Genomic DNA, 18125 nt, shown 5'->3' with positions numbered 1-18125 from the left:
TCACTCATGGTGTGGAAAGCAGGCCTTGCCTGGGCAGGCTGACAGTACTCTCTCTGCCCGCCCTTGACTGTGAATTACACGCTGCTTCCCCTGAGGCATCAGCTCAGCAGAGCAGCTGTGAGGTGGGAGGGCAGGCTGAGCCACACAGGGCACGTCATCCTGCCTGTGTGGGAGACGGCTGGCCTTACACCCCAGAACCCAGCAACCCTCCTCCAGCACCAGGCTCTTCCTTTCAGGGCTTCCCCAAGGACCAGAGATAATCGTAAATAATGCTTAGTGAGGGTGCAAAAGGCACTGCAGGATATTCAGCAGCATCAGCCTTAGAAAGCGCCCAGCTGGAGAAGCATGTTCGTTTGCCAGGGCTGCTATGACAAGACATCCCAGACTGCACAGCTTAAACAACAGAAATTTACTTTCTTACGGTTCTAGAGGTTGGAGTTCACAGGTCCAGGCATCTGCAGGTTTGGTTTCTCCTAAGACCCCCTCCCCTCTGTGTCCCCACGTGGCCTTTCCTCTGTGCACCCACGCCCTTGGTGGCCCTGTGTGCCAGATGTCCTCTTCTCATAAGGACAGCAGTCACACTGAACCAGGATTCACGCGCACAACCTCACTTTCTCTTAATCACATCTGTAAAGCTCCTGTTTCTAAATACAGTCCTGTTCTCAGGTATCAGGCATTGGGACGTCAACATGTGAGTTTGGGGAGGGAACATAGGTCAGCCCATAACAGGAAGGGTGGGCTTCTCCCTGTCTCCTCTTTACTGCTTCTGCTCTTCCTGCCCTCTTGTTAACTGCAGTTTCTGCCCTCCCCAGGGAGAGAGACAAGGCAAGGAGTAGGAGAGTTCCCACTCACCTGCTTCTGCTTTTTTTTGGTTTTCACTGCTGATTTTCAGAGGTCAGCCCTCACCCATGGCAGCAAATTGCTCACTGCAGTTCCCTTAACTGGGTGAATACCCTACCGTCCCAGCTCATCCATGCCCCGCCCTCTTCAGGCATAGGAATCCGTGATTCCTTCCTGCTGAAGTCAGTTCACCACCACATACCTGCCCTTGACTATTAAGAAGAGCATGCTTCCCAGATGCAAGCTCAAGGTGGTGACAGGTAAGCCTGTGGGCACAGCAGGACCAGGCTCAGATAAGAACCTGGCTCAGATGGGACCCAGGTCTAGGTGCCAGCTGAGCACGGGTAGAGTGGCTGTAGGTTGCAGATGGAGCTAAGGCCAGGTGTCACCAAACCAAACTTGGGTCCACTTGCCTGCATGCAAAAACCCAGTCTATTGACAACAGATGGTGTTGGTAAAGGACAGAGAAGTGTTTCTTACAGGGTATCAAGCAGAAAATCTGAGCAGCCAGTGCTCAAAAGGCCCAGACTCCCCGATGTCTCTCAGGGAAAGGTTTTTAAAGACTGAGTGAGGGAGGGGTAATTGAGGGGTGTAAGATCAGCTCATGGATATCTTTCTGATTGGTTGGTGGTGATGTAATTGGGAGTCAATGTCATCAACCTTCTGGTTCCAATGAGTCTAGAGTCTGTGTACTCGTGGGCAGCATGCAGTTAACTTCTTCCACCTGGTGGAGTTTCAGTATCTGCCAAACAGCTCAAAGGATACTATCTCTGTGTATTATGTGAGGCTCAGGATATTATCTATAGCCCTGAGGAGAAACTAATGTCTTTGACTTTGTTTAAAGGCTCAACTATTATTATTTTGTCTTGCTTGACTCTTTTCCTTTGTTTCTTCACTGTCTCATTTCTCTTGTTAAATTTGTCCTTTGGAACTCAGAGAAGGCCTAGGAGGCTAAAGTTTTCCTACAAACAGGAGGCAGCTGGAGGACATGGGGCGAGGGGCTCTGTCCTGGAAAGGCCCCATAGGGTCCTGCTCAGTTACACAGGTACATCTGAGATCAAGGGGTTGGGGATACAAAAGAGGCCGTAGAGGTGGTAGGTGTGCTGCTCTGGCATTAAAGACTGCGTATGTACCACAGAACAGATTGTTTTTCAGAGAGACTTCCCTCCTTTCCAACCAGGAGTGCTGATCCTGCAGGCCTCACAACGAAAGCTAACGTTCAGTTAATCTGTTTGAGGGGCCAGGCCCTGTGCTAAGCACTTCGTATGTACTCACTGACTCATTTAACCCTCCAATCCTTTGGAGTGTGTGCTCTCGCTGTCCTCACTTTACAGATGAGGAAATTGAAGCACAGAGAAGTTATACAATGTGCCCTGGGTCACACAGCTGGGAAGCACTGGTGCTTCAGTTAACCCAGGAAGTCTGCTTCCAAGGTTTATGTGATCAACTACTGTACTATCCTGCTTTTCAAAGGAGAGGCTGTCCAAAGGAGACAGCCACTCCACACTTGGTTTAGAGCTGTATATAGGAGGACGTGGTGGGAGGAGCCGGTGGTGGGAGCCAGGTCCTGCCTCACCCATCTTCTCTCACAGGAGCCGTGGGTTGGGAATTGGCCCTTCTCCTGTCCTGCTCTCCGTGACAGCTGGGTGAGTGGCTTCCATCCGTTTCCTTCCACACAAGCACAGACTATGCGGTCCCTGGATCTTTGCTCAACTGAAACTGGTCTTTAATTTGCCAACCATATACAAAACCATGGACAAGTCACACTCTTCCCTAGAAAACTTCTTAACTTAGCAAACATAACCAATCCCGTCGACTGACCTCAAAGTTCTTTCTCGCTTTCCCTCCTGCTCAGGAATCCCCAATCCTAGCTGCTTATTAAAGCCATCTGTGGCACTTTTACAAATAACCATGTCAAGGCTCTCAAATCAGTCAGATCCCAATGGGGATGGAGGGGCACCAGGTGATTCTACTGCACAGCCAGCCTGAGAACCACGTTCCCATCTCCCCACAGCATCCCAATCAAAGCCACAGGTCAGGACCATTTCTTTCTCTCCTCAAGCAAGGTAAATCAGAGGCACTTTACTGACAATGATTTTAGAAGCAATTGCTTCTCCCCACGGCCATTTTTACACAGACCAACCCTAAATAAGATGTTCCGGGTTGGGCAGACTGGTCCTAAGGCCCTTCAGTGGTCTGTCAAGCCAGGGGAAGGCATAACACCTCTTCTGGGGAAATATCATGGCAACATGGCCCAGTCATCTCAGCTGAAAACCCGCATCAGCTGAGAGAGACCTCAGCTCTCCAGAACTGGAGCAAAACCCTTATCAGCCAAGAGTTCCAGCAGAGACAAATCCAGGACTCAGGTGCAAATAGGTCCAGAATTTCCAAATTCAGCGATTAACGTTCTGTGAAGTGTTAGCAATTGGCATATTGACACCATCTCACAGAGCCCCTCTGTTATAAGTAATGAGAAATTTGCCTTCACAGAAACAGAGGGAGTACAAGAAACCATAATTTAAATTCTGGGCTCTCCTTAACTCAGAGACAAGTTCCCTTTACACAGACGATCTGCTCGCCAAGCACAGGAACAAAGGTGAAGTAACAGGAAGAGTCCTAGATTTGCAGATCAGGAAACTGGATCTGGAGGCCAGTGCTGCCCTCCGCTCACTCCCAGCAGTTGTGGCCCTTCTTCCCGCATCTCTCTGGCCTTTGTTCCCCAACCACTGCAAACGGCACATCAGACCAAGATCACTCAGATTCCCCAAGCTGAAAGGCCTGGGGTTTCCTCTTCCCATGGAAAGGACTTCTCCTCTTCTCCTGTAACATTCTGGAATAGCCTGCAAGCTTCATGGACATTTCTTAATCCTAAGAAATGTATCCTGTGAACCTTGAGGGACAAATTCTCTGGAGGATATGAACTTTGTTTAACATCTTTTCATTGCCAGAAGTCTGCGATCCTGAAGAGAGGAGTATGGCCCCTCCAAGGCCCCTCCCAGTAGGAGTACTGGCACTCTGATCTTTCTGATTTCTTTCCTTCTACTAACTTTGGGTTTTGCTTGTTCTTCTTTATCTAGTTCCTTCAGGTGTAAGGTTAGATTGAGATTTTTCTTGTTTCCTGAGGTAAGCTTATATCACTATAAACCCTCTATAACCCCTATCACTATAACTATAAACCCACTATAAACCCTCTTAGAACTGCTTTTGGTGCATTCGATACGTTTTGGATCATCTTTCTGTTTTCATTTGTCTCCAGATGTTTTTAAGTTTACTCTTTGATTTCTTCATTGATCCTTTTTTGTTGTTGTGTAGAAGCATGTTGTTTAGGCGCCGTGTGCTTTTCGTCCCATTTTTCTTTCTGTGGTTATTTATAGTTTCATACCAGTGTGGTCAGAAAAGAGGCTTGAGGCTTGTTTTTGAGTCTTGAGCATGTGGTCTATCCTAAAGAATGTTCCATACATGCTTGAAAAGAATATATATTCTGTTTTTTTTTAATGTATTGTCCTATAGATATCAATTGTGTCCAGCTGTTCTATTGTGTCATTTAGGATCTCACACTTACTGATTTTATGTGTGAAAGATCTGTCCTTTGATGTCAGGGGCTGTTGAAATCTCCTATTGTTGTATTCCTGTCAACTTTTCCCTTTATGTCTGTTAGAACTTTTTCTATATGTTTAGGTATTCCTATATTGAATGCAAATATGTTAACAAGTGTAATGTCCTCTTCTTGTAATGATTTCTTTATCATTATATAGTGTCCTTCTTTGTATTTCTTTATGTACTTTTTTCAGAGACTTTTGTCTGATATGAGTATTGCTTACCCCCACTTTCATGTCATTTCCATTTGCATGCAATATCATCTTCTATCCCTTCACTTGCAGTCTTTCAACCTAAAGTGGGTATCTTGTAGGCACCATATCATAGGTTCTTGGTTATTTTTTTTAATCCAATCTGCCACTCTCTGTCTTTTGATTGGGACATTTAGTCCATTGATATTTAAAGTAAACACTGACAGGTATGTATCTATTGCCATTTTAAACCTTGTTTTCAAGTTGATTTTGTAGTTCTTTGTTTCTTTCTTTCTGATTTTCCTTTTGTGGTTTTATAGTTTTCTTTTGTAGTATGCTTAAGTTCCTTTCTTTTTGGTTTTTGTGAATCTATTATATTTTTTTTGATTTCATGGTTAGCCTGGTTTTCAAGAGGGTTAATCCATAGCTTATATCTACTTGCTATAAACTGATAGTCTTACAAGTTCAAACACATTCTAAGAGATGTACATTTTTTTACTCTCTTCCCCACATTTTGAGATTTTTATATCCTATTTTACATCTTTATGTTGGTCCTTTTGCTATTATTCTATTATTATAATCATTTTCCAAAAAATTGAATTGTTTTTTAATCTATGTACTGGCTTAAGTTATCATCAATCCTTTTATATATTTGTCTTTCCTATTACATTTGTCCCTTTCCTATAGATTATTGTTCTTTTCTATCTAGAAAAGAGCTTTCAATATTTCTTTCACAGTAGGTTTAGCATTGGTGCATGGCTTTGTTTTTATTCATTTCTCCTGCTATAAATGATAATCTTTCTGGGTAGAGTAACCTAGGTTGCAGAGTCTTCCCTTTCAGGACTTTAAACATATCATGCCACTCTCTTCTGGTTGGCAAAGTTTCTGTATAGAAATTAGCTGGTAGCCTTATGGGGGTTCCCTTGTAAATGACTCTGATTTTTCCTCTTGCTGCCTTTAGAAATCTTCTCTTTTTCTTTAATTTTTCCAATTTAATTTGGGTGTGGGTCTGTTTGGGTTCATCTTATTTGGGACCCTCTGTGTTTCCTGTACCCAAATATCTTTCACCTTCTTTAGGTTTGGAAAGTTTTAGCCATAGTTTCTTCGAATACAGTTTTGACCCCCTTTTCTGTTTTCCGTCTGGAACCCCCATAATACATAGTTTGTCGTGCTTTACATTGTCCCATAGGTCTCATATTGCTTTCATTGTTTTTTCATTTGTTTTTCTGACTGCTGTACTGATTGGGTTATTTCCATCATTCTGTCTTCCAGATCATCTCTTCGTTCTTCTGTATTAGTCTGCTATTCATTGCTCCTAGACCGATTTCTATCTTAGCAACAATTTTGTCTAATTTTGATTGATTCCTCTTTGTAGTTTCTAGTAGCTTGTTACAGGATCTGCATTTCTATTAATAATCTTTTTAAATTCCTTTAGCACTTTCATTGCCTGCTTTTTGACACTGTGGTCTGGTAGAGTGGAGAGGTCTCTTTCATTGTTCTTTCAGATTTCTCTTGCTCTTTTATTCGGTACTAGTTCCTCTGCATTTTCATTTTACTTAAGTTTCTCTGACTTTTACTGAAATATTACTTTGAAGTATTACTTAAGTAATACTTTTACTGAAGTACTTAGGAGAGAAAATTATTTACTGGTCCTGAAGGCTGTTTGTATGTAGGAGTATCCTTGTGCAGACCGTGTGGGCTCACAATTTTTGATGCGAGGACTGTTTTTGATATGGATGCCAGCTTTGTCTTTGGCCATTGTCCCGTTGGTAGGGATGTATTTTGTGTTGTGATTAGAGCCTGCGCTGGTTGTTGGACAAATCCTGTTTGCTCTGTAGCTGTCATAGCCCTGTCAGGGGCAGGGTTTGGTCCCCAGTTGTTGGAATAGAAGCCCGCATATGTAGACTAGAGCCCTCCCATTGGGAAAGGAGTTGTTTGTAGATTCCTCTGCTGGGGACATGAGACTCTGTTTCACCACCCACCACCCTAGTGTGGGTCAACAAAGTCCATTGCTCCTGGCCATATCCCCAAACTCAGCTCCAATGTCCCAATTCCCACATGTGAACCCTAACAAACCCTGCTGTGGCTGGAGCTGCACCCCCACCGTGAGCACGGTGACAGTGAGTGTCTTACGGCAGACCCATGTCCCATCTTGCATGCGCTGATAATAGAGCTTCTATAGTAGACTCGCACCATCTTGCATGTGTTAACGCGGGTGGCCTGGACCACACTCTAGGCCCTTCAGGCAGTCTCTGTGCAGCTGAACTGAGTCTTCTCCCAGCGTCCACATTCTGAAGCCTGAGTTTCAGTAGCTAGCCACTGCACGTACTAGCAGGCGTGCGTTCTGGGCTGGCAGGTGTGGTGGCATGGTAGCCGTCAGCGCTAGGCGCTCTCTGCCCTGACTGCTAGCAAGCCTGCATCCACACGCTCTCTCAGACAATCTCCAGGCCCTTCCAGCACCCTGTCTGCCTTGGCAGGCCTCCCAGCCAGTGAAGGGGATTCCCAGGGCAAGAGGGCCTCTGCTCTTTCACAACTTCCTCATAGGTTCCATCCCAATTCTGTTTTTTCATTCTACCTGGTTATGTGGGGAGCTTTCTTGAGGTTTTGGTTGTATAAGAGATCTTACATCAGCCTTTGGTGGTTTTCTGTGAGAACTGTCCCAGTGTAGATGTATTTTTGATGTGTTTGTGGAGGAAGGCAAGCTCCACATCCTACTCCACCATTTGATCTCGACCTCTGAAAGGTTTTAATTGAGTAAGAATTAAAATATCACCAGAATAATTATCCAAGATATGGGGTGCTTTATTATTTTGCAAGGATTTTAGATTCACAGAAGAGTTGTAGAGACAGTACAGAGAATTTCCCTTTTGTTCATGTCTTACATAACTAGGGTCCATTTATCAAAACTGAGATGTTAATGTTGGTACACACTGTTGACTAAATTATAGATTTCATGTGGACTTTATTAATGTCCTCTTTTATTCTAGCATCGAACCAGGGAGACCACATCATAATTTTTCCTTACTGTCTATAGCAATTCTTCGGAGCTTACTGCTCTAAATCAGGGGTTCTCAGCACTGACTATCCACTAGGACCACTTAGGAAGACTCTGAGAAGCATCAAGGCTAGAGCTACTCACCAGTTACACCAAGAGTTGCTGGGTGCAGCCAGGACTGGCATCATTTTTCTTTAACTCCAGGTAATTCTGATGTGCATCCAGCCTGGGTTGAGATGTACTGCTCTTAAAGCATCGGAATTCTGACTCTCCTGGTGGCTCAATGGTAAAGGTCCACCTGCCAATGCAGGAGATGCAGGTTTGATCCCTGATCCGGGAAGATCCCACATGTCACGGAGCAGCTAAGCCTGTGCACCACAGCTACTCAGCCTGTGCTCTAGAGCCCGGGAGCCGTAACTTCTGAGCCCCTGTGCCACAACTACTGAAGCCCACACACCCTACAGCCCATGCTCCACAACGAGGAGCCCCCACAGTAGCAAGCCATGCATCATAACTAGAGAGCAGCCCCAGCTCCCCACAACTGTAGAAAATCAGCAAAGACCCAGCACAGCCAAAAACAAATAAATAGTTTCTAAAGTATCAGAATTCCTATTCATCCAGCCAACGTTCTTCTTCGTGTGAGTAAGTAAATATTTATAACTCAATTTTTAATGACACATGAATATTTAAATACATTCTTACATAGTACTTACAAGTGCTTCATAACTATTTAATCACATCAGAACATTGCAGACAAAGGTTAAGTCTCTTGTAATTATCCCTCAGCTACAGTCTCTTCCCCTTCTCCAAAGACACAGACACCCTTATGACTTTGGTTTGCACCATTATAGACTTCTTTCTATGGTTTTTCATAAAAGTACAATAAAAAAGATGGTAGTATGTGCTTATAATTTTAAATGATATTATGTGTAACATTCTGCAGTATGTTTTTTTCACTTTATATCCATGTTATGACATGTAAGTGTAGCTCATTCATTTAATAGTTTCATAGTATAAAATATGCTGACATTTATTTATGGACATTTAATTTATATCTTAGTGTTTGCTCTTGCAAGGCCTGCTGCCATCTGCATCCTTAGGTATGTCACAGAATGCTTCTTACAGTACAGCATTTATATCAGTAAGTATACTACCCTCTGCATTTGTTGTTCCGTCGCTAAGTTGTGTCTGACTGTTTGCAACCCCATGGACTGCAGCATGCCAGGCTACTCTGTCCTTCACTGTCTCCCAGAGTTTGCTCAAACTATATTCCATTGAGTCAGTGATGCTATTTAACCATCTCATTCTCTGTTGCCCTCTTCTCCTTCTGCCCTCAATCTTTCCCAGCATCAGTGTCTTTTCCAATGAGTCAGCTCTTCCCATCAGGTGGCCAGAGTATTGGAGCTTCAGCTTCAGCATCAGTCCTTCCAATGAATATTCAGGGTTGATTTCTTGTAGAGTTGACTGGTTTGATCTCCCTGCAATTGAAGGGACTCTCAAGCATCTTCTGTAGCACCACAATTCAAAAGCATTAATTCTTCGGTGCTCAGCCTTCTTTACGGTCCAACTCTCACATCTGTACATGGCTACTGGAAAAACCATAGCTTTGACTATACAGACATTTGTCAGCAAAGTGGTGTCTCTGCTTTTTAATATGCTGTCTAGGTTGGTCATGGCTTTCCTTCTAAGGAGCAAGCATCTTTTAATTTCATGACTGCAGTCTCCATCCACAGTGGTTTTGGAGTCTGAGAAAATAAAATCTGTCACTGTTGCCATTGTTTCTCCATCTATTTGCCATGAAGTGATGGACCCGGATGCCATGATCTTAGTTATTTGAATGTTGAGTTTTGAGCAAACTTTTTCACTCTTCTCTTTGACCCTCATCAAGTTCTTTAGTTCCTCTTCGCTTTCTGCCATTAGAGTGGCAGCATCTGCATGCTTCATTTCCAGCCTGCATGTGTGCTAAGTCACTTCAGCTGTGTCCAATTCTTTGGGACCCCATGGGCTGTAGCCTGCCAGGCTCCTCTGTCTATGGGATTCTCCAGGCAAAAATACTGGAGTGGGTTGCTACGCCCTTCTCCAAGGATCTTCCTGGTCCAGGGATCGAACACTTGTGTCCTGCATCTCCTGCCTTGCAGGCAGATTCTTTACCACTGAGCCACTGGGGACATCCCAGTTTCCAGCATGTTTCTTTATAAATTAATGAGTATCTAAAAGTGCTCAACCTCAAAGGGTGTGGAGTCTTCATGATTTTGTTTTAGTTGATATCTTATTCTTATCCTAACCAGCCTTTCAAACTGATTCTCACTTTATTTTCCCAGAAGCAGTGCATGAGAGGACCAGTTTTCCCAACATCTTTGCCAATACTTAATTTATCAATCTTCGTAATGCTTGCCAGTGAACAGGTAATGTTATCTCATTCCTTTAATTTGCATTCAGTGATTATTTTAATAGAACTATAAAACACCAGAGTTGAAAGAGAACTCATTCATCATACAGTGCAACCACTCTGTTTAAAAAATAATTTTTTGTATATGAGTAATACATGAACACATTATCAGGGTGAAAGTCTAACATGAAATTGCAGTTTATTGAATTTTAAAAAAGCAAGTTTTCTTTTGCATCTTTCTCTGATCCTCTTACTGATGTTAATTGGTTCATATATTATTATGTCTTGTGTATTACATACGTACATGCATACGTGGGCTTCCCTGGTGGCTCAAACAGTAAAGAATCTGCCTGCAATGCAGGAGACCTGGGTTCGATCCCTGGGTTGAGAAAATCCCCTGGAGAAGAGAATGGCTACCCACTCCAGTATTCTTGCCTGGGAAATCCCGTGGACAGAGGAGCCTGGCAGGCTACAGTCCACGGGGCTGCAGGGCTGAACACTACTGAACGATTAGCACAGCACACACGCATGTGTAAATGCAGAAAAATATAGCAGGTGGTCATGGTGTTTTATGTAAAAGGGGTATAGCTCTGTGTATTTTTCTGAGGTTATCATTTTCTCAAAACAACATATCAGAAATCTTTCCATATCAGCACATAGAGATCTACTCTATTTTTTAACTGCTGCATAAAATTCTGTAGTCTGGGGTGTATTAGTTATTTATTGCTGTGTAACAAATTACTCCCCAATTTAGCACATTTCTCTTGGCTGTGTCAGGTCTTAGTTGCGACACAGAGGTTCTCTCCAGTGGTGGTGCGCAGACTCCAGAGAGCGTGGGGTCTGTAGTGTGCATCATGCATGCTCTCTAGTTGAGGCACCCAGGCTCAGTAGTTTTGGCTCACAGGCTTAGTTGTCCCATGGCACGTGGGATCTTTGTTCCTTAATCAGGGATTGAACCCATGTCCCCAGCATTGGAAGGCAAATTCTTAACCACTGGACCACCAGGAAAGTCCCCCAATTTAGCACTTTAAAATAACATACATTTATTGTCTCCTCAGTTTGAGGCCAGGAATCTGGGAACAACTTATCCTGCTGGTTCTGGATCAGAGTCTCTCATGAGGTTGCAGTTGAGCTGTGGGCCAGGGCTTCGGTCACCTGAAGACTTGGCTGGGGGTAAAAGATTGGCATATAAGGTGTAAGCCATCACTTAATGGCAGGAAGACTCAGCTCTTCTCTACATAGGGCTTTCTATAAGGCTGTTCACAACAAGGCAGCTTCCTTTATGATGAAAAAGAGGGAGAGAACCCAGGATGGAAGCTGCTGCCTTCGTATAGCCTAAGCTCAGGAATGGCTGGCATGCCATCACACTGCCATGTGCTGTTGGCTATTGGTGGTACATAACAACACTGATTCAGTGGGAGAGGACTGCAGCGGGGCGATAGCAGGAGGTGGGGTCAATAAGGGCCAACTTGGAGGCCAGCTGCCACATGGCAGTCTTCAGGTATTCACAGTAACATGAGGCGTTGCTCTGAACATCCTTAGGCTTCTTGATGCACCTGTACGTCTCTCCAATACTAAAAGCAGAGTTGTGTTCTTTTTGTTTTCATATAGGGAAATTGAAACTAGAGAAAGCGACTTCTCCAAGGTTATACTGCTAATCCCCTACAAGTCTAGGATTACAACTTCTGTCACCTGACTTCCAGTCCGTTCCATTTCCAGAGCCATTCTGTGGGCAAGGCAAACATGAACTGAATTTCAATACATAACCTGAGATAAAACCTGGCTGTTAACTGTCAACAGTCAGTTCCCAGAATACCAGTGAACACATAAGAGCAAATCTTGTTTGCAGGTGCTAAATGTATGTCACTGCACTGAAAGGCTAGCTTAGCCCATGTGTGAATGCCTGGTCTGCCTTGATTGAAAAGAAGCTGGTGGAAATGGGAATCCTTTCTATGCCATAATTAACGGAAACACTGCGGTCAGACAGATCTGTGTTTAAATCCCAGCTCTAACTCTTGTTACTGTTGAGTCACCCCCAAAATTCCCCTGACCTGTTTCTTCATCTATAAATGGGGATGTGCAGAATACTCACCACATGGGGTTGTGCTGAGGGTTAGTCATGCTGAGATATGTGCCGTCTCAGGGGCTGGTCTGCTCCCATATGGGAGCTCCACGGGGCTGCTATTCTCTGTATTCTTCGTGCTGGACCCACTCAAGTTCTCCATCAAGATTCCTGAGTGAAAGAACAACATTTTCTAAAAATGAGTGATACTGACAGAGCCCATCTTCGTACTTTTTCCCACCTTCTGTATCTCTGACCATTGCGCTGGCCATTGTTCTGCGGCCTGTGTTTCCTGCTGGAAACGATCCAGGTTTTCGCTGAATGCATGTGCAGTGAGCATGGAGCCCCCTGAGGGCTGCCCTCCAGCCTAGCACACATGTTCTTCCTGGCCCTGGTGTAGGCGGTAGTTGTCCCTGCAGGCCTCACCTGACTCCTCCTTACCTCTGCAACTCTAGCTCCAACAGAGAGCCCAGCACTTTAGAAGTGTCTAGAATTAATCAGTGAGTGAATGAATGGGTTTTACCACAGAGGACGTCTTGAGAACATCAGATAATCACCTGGATTTAAGATGTTGAGAGGATTGGGGGATGAGGAATGGCTTTGAGTTCTCAGATGTCCAGCAGAAGGAAGGAGAGGGTGGAATGAAACCAGAGGAGGGGTAGAAGTTTCTATGTGGTCATTTTAAGGTGCCCTTAGGGCTTCCAAGTAGACATCATCTACTGAGTGGAGCTTGAGAGAGACCATGACTTTTCACCAGCTGATTATTAGCAAATGGGCTTTTGATCACAGGTCACTGGGTTTCCCTGAGCTTCAGGAAAGGATTTTTGGGACCGCTACAGTCCTTTAGTATCTAAAGCCCACAGAAGTCTTCTGGCCAGAGCCAGTCAAGGACAGAGACGTAGAGATGTAAAAGGGAAGTGACACGGGTCCCAGACAAGTGATTCCCAAGGCCAAACCCAGAGGACACAAGCATCTTCTGTCTTTCAGGATCCTGAAAGTTCAGTTGACACCCCACTGGGAACATGTGAGTTTGGCTCCCCAACCCTGCCTTTACCCAAGCACTCACCCTACAGCCCCGAGGAAGACCTGATTCCTGGAGGGAGGCTGGCTCGGGGGCTTCAGTGGTGAAGACCTGTTTCCTCCTCTGCTTAGGGAGCCACGCTGGTCCCATCAGCTGCCCTCACTGGTTATGAGGGAGGTGGACCATGGAGGGATGTGGGTGGGAAGGGCAGGGCTCTGGCGTACCCGTGCAGTGCTAGCGCTCAGCACAGCCATGATGCCACTCCCAGTGAGGCTCTGCGGGGCATGCCAGGCACTAAGCCTGACAAGCAGAGGCAAGGACAGGCCAGACTCACACAGTGCTCTCGTTCCAAACCCCCTCCACTGTTCTTCCTCAGGAAGCTTCCTGTTGAAAGATAAATGTTCTGTCTGTGATCAGACAGATTTATATTTGTTTTCTTTTCCTCCCAGGCCTGCGCCAGCCCAGACAGGTCAAAGGGCAGGATTCCAAGCCGTTGAGATGGTCTCTGGAGAAGCCTGGAATTTCCCTGTGTCACAAGGGTGGCAGAAAGAGGCAGGCTTGCCAGCACCCCAGGTTCCTTTGCCAAGTGGAGCATCTCTCAGGATGGGGAGGGGCCCCCACCTCTTTGGTGACCCTGGCCACCGGTTCCTGAATGTCTGGTTTCAAGGGCCCTGAGCAGCTTATGTCGCAGGAGCATGGAGTCATCACAGAGTATTTGCATCCGAAATACATTTTCCTTCACAACAGTGCCCGGGTTAGAGTAAGCGAAGGCGATTCTGTGCACTTTGGTGAATCAGTGATGGGTCTGTACCGTAACTGGGCCTTTAGATCTGACTGTTATGTTCCCTATGTGATTCTCATCAGAGAGCACTGCAGAGTTCCTGGAGAATCCCCTAGCAGACCCTACCAGGAAATGGGGTTCCACAGAGGTGACTGTGGTGAATGACTAAAGACCACTCCGAGGGCAAACTTAAAAAACTGCAAGACTAAAGAGCACTTAAAATATATTTTTTATAATTTAAATGTAAAGCTTCCTAAAAACACTGTACTCAGCTAATATTCTTAAGCAAATAAATGGAGCAAAAAGTGAAGTAAGACAGATAATTATTATGATATTACTTATATGTGTAATCTAAAAAAATAATACAAACATATATACAAAAAAAAAAAACACAGACTCCTAAACAGAAAACAAACTTATGATTACCAAAAGGGAAAGGGCGGCAGTAATAAGTTAGGAGTATGGCATTAACAGATACAAACGTTGTTGTTTAGTCACTAAGTTGCGTCTGATTCTTTTGTGACCCCCTGGACTATATATAGCCTTCCAAGCTCCTCTGTCCTTGGGATTTTCCAGGTAAGAATACTGAAGTGGTTTGCCGTTTCCTTCTCCAGGGGATCTTCTCAACCCAGGGATCAAACCCATATCTCGTGCTTGGCAGTTGGGTTCTTTACCATCTGAGCCACCAGGGAAGCCCAAACAACAAGAATTTACTGTATAACACAAGGAACTACATTCAATATCTTATAATAGCCTGTAATAGCAAATAATCTGGAAAAATATATATATATGTGTAACTGAATCACTTTGCTTTACACTGTTAACACAATATTGTAAACCAACTGTACTTCAGTTTTTCAAAAGCAAATTTGCAAGCTTAGGCCCACTGGCAAGGGTGGGACAAGTGCCCCTACACAGGTGGCCCCCAGTGGTCTTGCTTTTGCCTTCTCGCTGTTGTTGGCTTTTTAGTTTTGTGATCTGTCTGTTTGTCAAGCTATGAGCACCTCAGCAGCTTCTCCACCACCTTGAAGTTACTCCTTCCAGGACTGGAGCCAAAATGCAGTACATGGGGAGCAGCTGAGAGGACAGTGTTGTGGAGGGGACAGTGTTGTGGAGGGTCTGGTTCTACCCGTCCTTTACCCTGCAGAGCGTAACTTCTCTTCTGTGGATCCCAGGCTCCTCATCTGGAACACAGGGAGTTAGCAAAAGTGATTCTGTAAGGCTCTAAGCTTGGTAATTCCCATGAAGATATTCTAAAGTGACCTCAAACTCAAGAGTATCAACCCAAATGAGATTACACTGTGGTTACCGGTTAAGCTGCTTCACTCTTCCTATAAATGGGGCACTTCTGTGGGCAGGGACCATCTTGTGGGCACTTTCCAGTGCCTGGAAGGTAGCAAGCCTGTGATACATGAGGGCAGACAGGCACGTGGATGGTCCAGGTGGAAGTGATGCATTGATTCTCTCCAGCTGTGACCCTTTCCCTGTCTCCTCAGCTCTGTCACAAATTCTCTGGGAGCAAAGAATAGAGCTTTTCTTCATGAGGTCTCCAAGGAGGGCTGATGGTCACTCAGGATGCACTGGTATGTCCAGACAAGTTATTAAAGCATTGAAATACTTCTCTACAGTTGCTGCCTGAGCCTCAGAGAGCCCCCACCCCCAGATGCCCAGCATCTCATCCAGTGCCCCCAGCCCCCCACCTGTCTGCTAAAGGGTGACTCTTGGTCTGGCAGGGCCTCCAAGACTCCGCTCCAGCTCTGTGACTGCGTCCTTCTCGCTGGTTAGCGTATTCCCATGCCGTTGTTCAGTGTCCAGTGATGGACCAGCCTGATGCAGATGGTGGAGAGGCAGCGGGTGCCTGGTGAGTGCTATGAGAGCTGTCTGTTACCTGAGAATTGATACACATTGGCTCTGGTCCCCCCGTGGACTGAGGGAGTTCTCAGCAGGTAAGTGGACAGTGTCTGCCGCCTAATGTCAGGAAGACAAGTTTACAGAGTCCCTGGCTGGACAACATAAGGTCCTCCAAGGACACCTGCTGGGGAAGGAAAATATAGACTTGCTGTCTTTGCCACCTCCATCCCTTCCCATCCATCCATCTGTCTACCCATCTACTGTTTGGGGATCACACTTTGGGCACATCAGTTCCAAGAAAGTCAGAGAGCAGGACATGCAGTATGATGAGCTAGGCAGGAAGACGGGCTGGGCAGTAGGAAGAGGGCAGACAGTGCCAGGAGCTGATCTGAGCCCCCACCCTCATACCAGCCTGGAGGCCAGACTCTCAGAGCCTGTATTTTCTGCACGAGGGACAAAGTTAAACCTACTTTCCAGCTTGTTGAGAGGCCTAGTGATTCTAACAAATGATCTGTTCTGGGCCCTTGGTTGGGGCTTCACCTCCTGACGGGATCTTATTTGAATAAATCAGGATGTAAAAGATGATATTTCATGCAAAGATGGGCACAATAATGGACAGAAATGATATGGACCTAACAGAGCAGAAAATACTAAGAAGATGTGGCAAGAATACAGAGAACTGTACAAAAAAGATCATGACCCAGATAACCACAATGGTGTGATCAGTCACCTAGAGCCAGACATCCTGGAGTGCAAAGTCAAGTGGGCCTTAGGAAGCATCACTACAAACAAAGCTAGTGATGGTGATGGAATTCCAGCTGAGCTAGTTCAAATCCTAAAAGATGATGCTGTGAAAGTGACACACTCAATACGCCAGCAAATTTGGAAAACTCAGCAGTGGCCAGAGGACTAGAAAAGGTCAGTTTTCACTTCAATCCCAAAGAAAGGCAATGCCAAAGAATGTTCAGACTACTGCACAATTGCACTCATCTCACACACTAGCAAAGTAATGCTCAGAATTCTCCAAGCTAGGCTTCAACAGTATGTGAACTGAGAACTTCCAGATGTTCAAGCTGGGTTTAGAAAAGGCAGAGAAACCAGAGATCAAATTGCCAACATCTGTTGGATCAAAGAAAAATCTAGAGAATTCCAGAAAAACATCTACTTCGGCTTCATTGATTACACTAAAGCCTTTGACTGGGTGGATCACAACAAACTGTGGGAAATTCTTCAAGAGATGGGAATATCAGACCACCTTACCTGCCTCCTGAGAAATCTGTATGCAGGTCAAGAAGCAACAGTTAGAACTGAACATGGAACAACAGATGGTTCCCAATTGGGAGAGAAGTACCTCAAGGCTGTATATTGTCACCTTCTTTATTTAGCTGATATGCAGAGTACATCATGTGAAATGCCAGACTGGATGAAGCACAAGTTGGAATCAAGATTGCAGGCAGAAATATCAATAACCTCAGATAAGCAGATGACACCACCCTTAAGGCAGAAAACTAAGAGGAACTAAAGAGCCTCTTGATGAAAATGAAAGAGGAGAGAGAAAAAGCTGGCTTGAAACAACATTCAAAAACTACGACCATGACATCCAGTCCCATCACTTCATGGCAAATAGATGGAGAAACAATGAAAACAATGAGAGACTTTATTTTCAGGGCTCCAAAATCACTGCAGGTGGTGACTGCAGCCATGAAATTGGAAGAAAAGCTATGACCAACCTAGACGGCATATTAAAAAGCAGAGATATGACATTACCAACAAAAGTCCAACCATAGTCAAAGCTATGGTTTTTCCAGCAGTCATATATGGATGTGAGAGTTGGACCATAAAGAAACCTGATTGACAAAAAATGGATGCTTTTGAAATGCAGTGTTGGAGAAGACTCTTGAGAGTCCCTTGGACAGCAAGGAGTTCAAACCAGTCAATCCTAAAGGAAATCAACCCTGAACATTTATTGGAAAGACTGATGCTGAAGCTCCAATACTTTGGCCACCTGATGCAAAGAACTGACTTCTTGGAAAAGACCCTGATGCTGGCAAAGATTGAAGGCAGGAGAAGGGGACGACAGAGGATGAGATGGTTGGATGGCATCACTGACTCAATGGACATGAGTTTGAGCAAGCTCTGGGAGTTGATGATGGACAGGGAAGCCTGGTGTGCAACAGTCCATGGGGTCACAAAGAGTCAGACATGACCGAGTGACCAAACTGAACTGAACAGAGGGGTTACAAAAGTCTGCCTTGTTTGCAAAGATACATCAAGCTGTGTTCAGTTCAGTTCAGTTGCTCAGTCGTGTCTGACTCTTTGCGACCCCATGAATCGCAGCACGCCAGGCCTCACTCTCCATCACCAACTCCTGGAGTTCACTCAGACTCACGTCCATCGA

At 45.0% G+C, this 18125-nt stretch overlaps 2 long non-coding RNA genes across 2 annotated transcripts; one reads left to right on the top strand and one right to left on the bottom strand.

Annotated features, from left to right (window-relative positions):
• The first annotated feature begins 3328 nt into the window (after positions 1–3328).
• LOC121816672 (uncharacterized) lies at positions 3329–14625 on the top strand. The gene is made up of 3 exons (XR_006056329.2): positions 3329–3436; positions 9945–10028; positions 13545–14625. It is a non-coding gene; the product is annotated as an uncharacterized LOC121816672 (long non-coding RNA).
• Positions 3672–13433, bottom strand: LOC121816671 (uncharacterized). The gene is made up of 3 exons (XR_006056328.2): positions 13141–13433; positions 12105–12245; positions 3672–11179 (listed from the first exon to the last, which is right to left on the bottom strand). It is a non-coding gene; the product is annotated as an uncharacterized LOC121816671 (long non-coding RNA).
• Positions 14626–18125: the final 3500 nt, after the last annotated feature.

This window comes from Ovis aries, chromosome 1 (genome assembly GCF_016772045.2).
Source record: "Ovis aries strain OAR_USU_Benz2616 breed Rambouillet chromosome 1, ARS-UI_Ramb_v3.0, whole genome shotgun sequence".
NCBI classification, from domain to species: domain Eukaryota; kingdom Metazoa; phylum Chordata; class Mammalia; order Artiodactyla; family Bovidae; genus Ovis; species Ovis aries.
The sequence above is the reverse complement of the archived record's forward strand: the minus strand, read 5'-3'. Positions and strand labels throughout refer to the sequence as shown.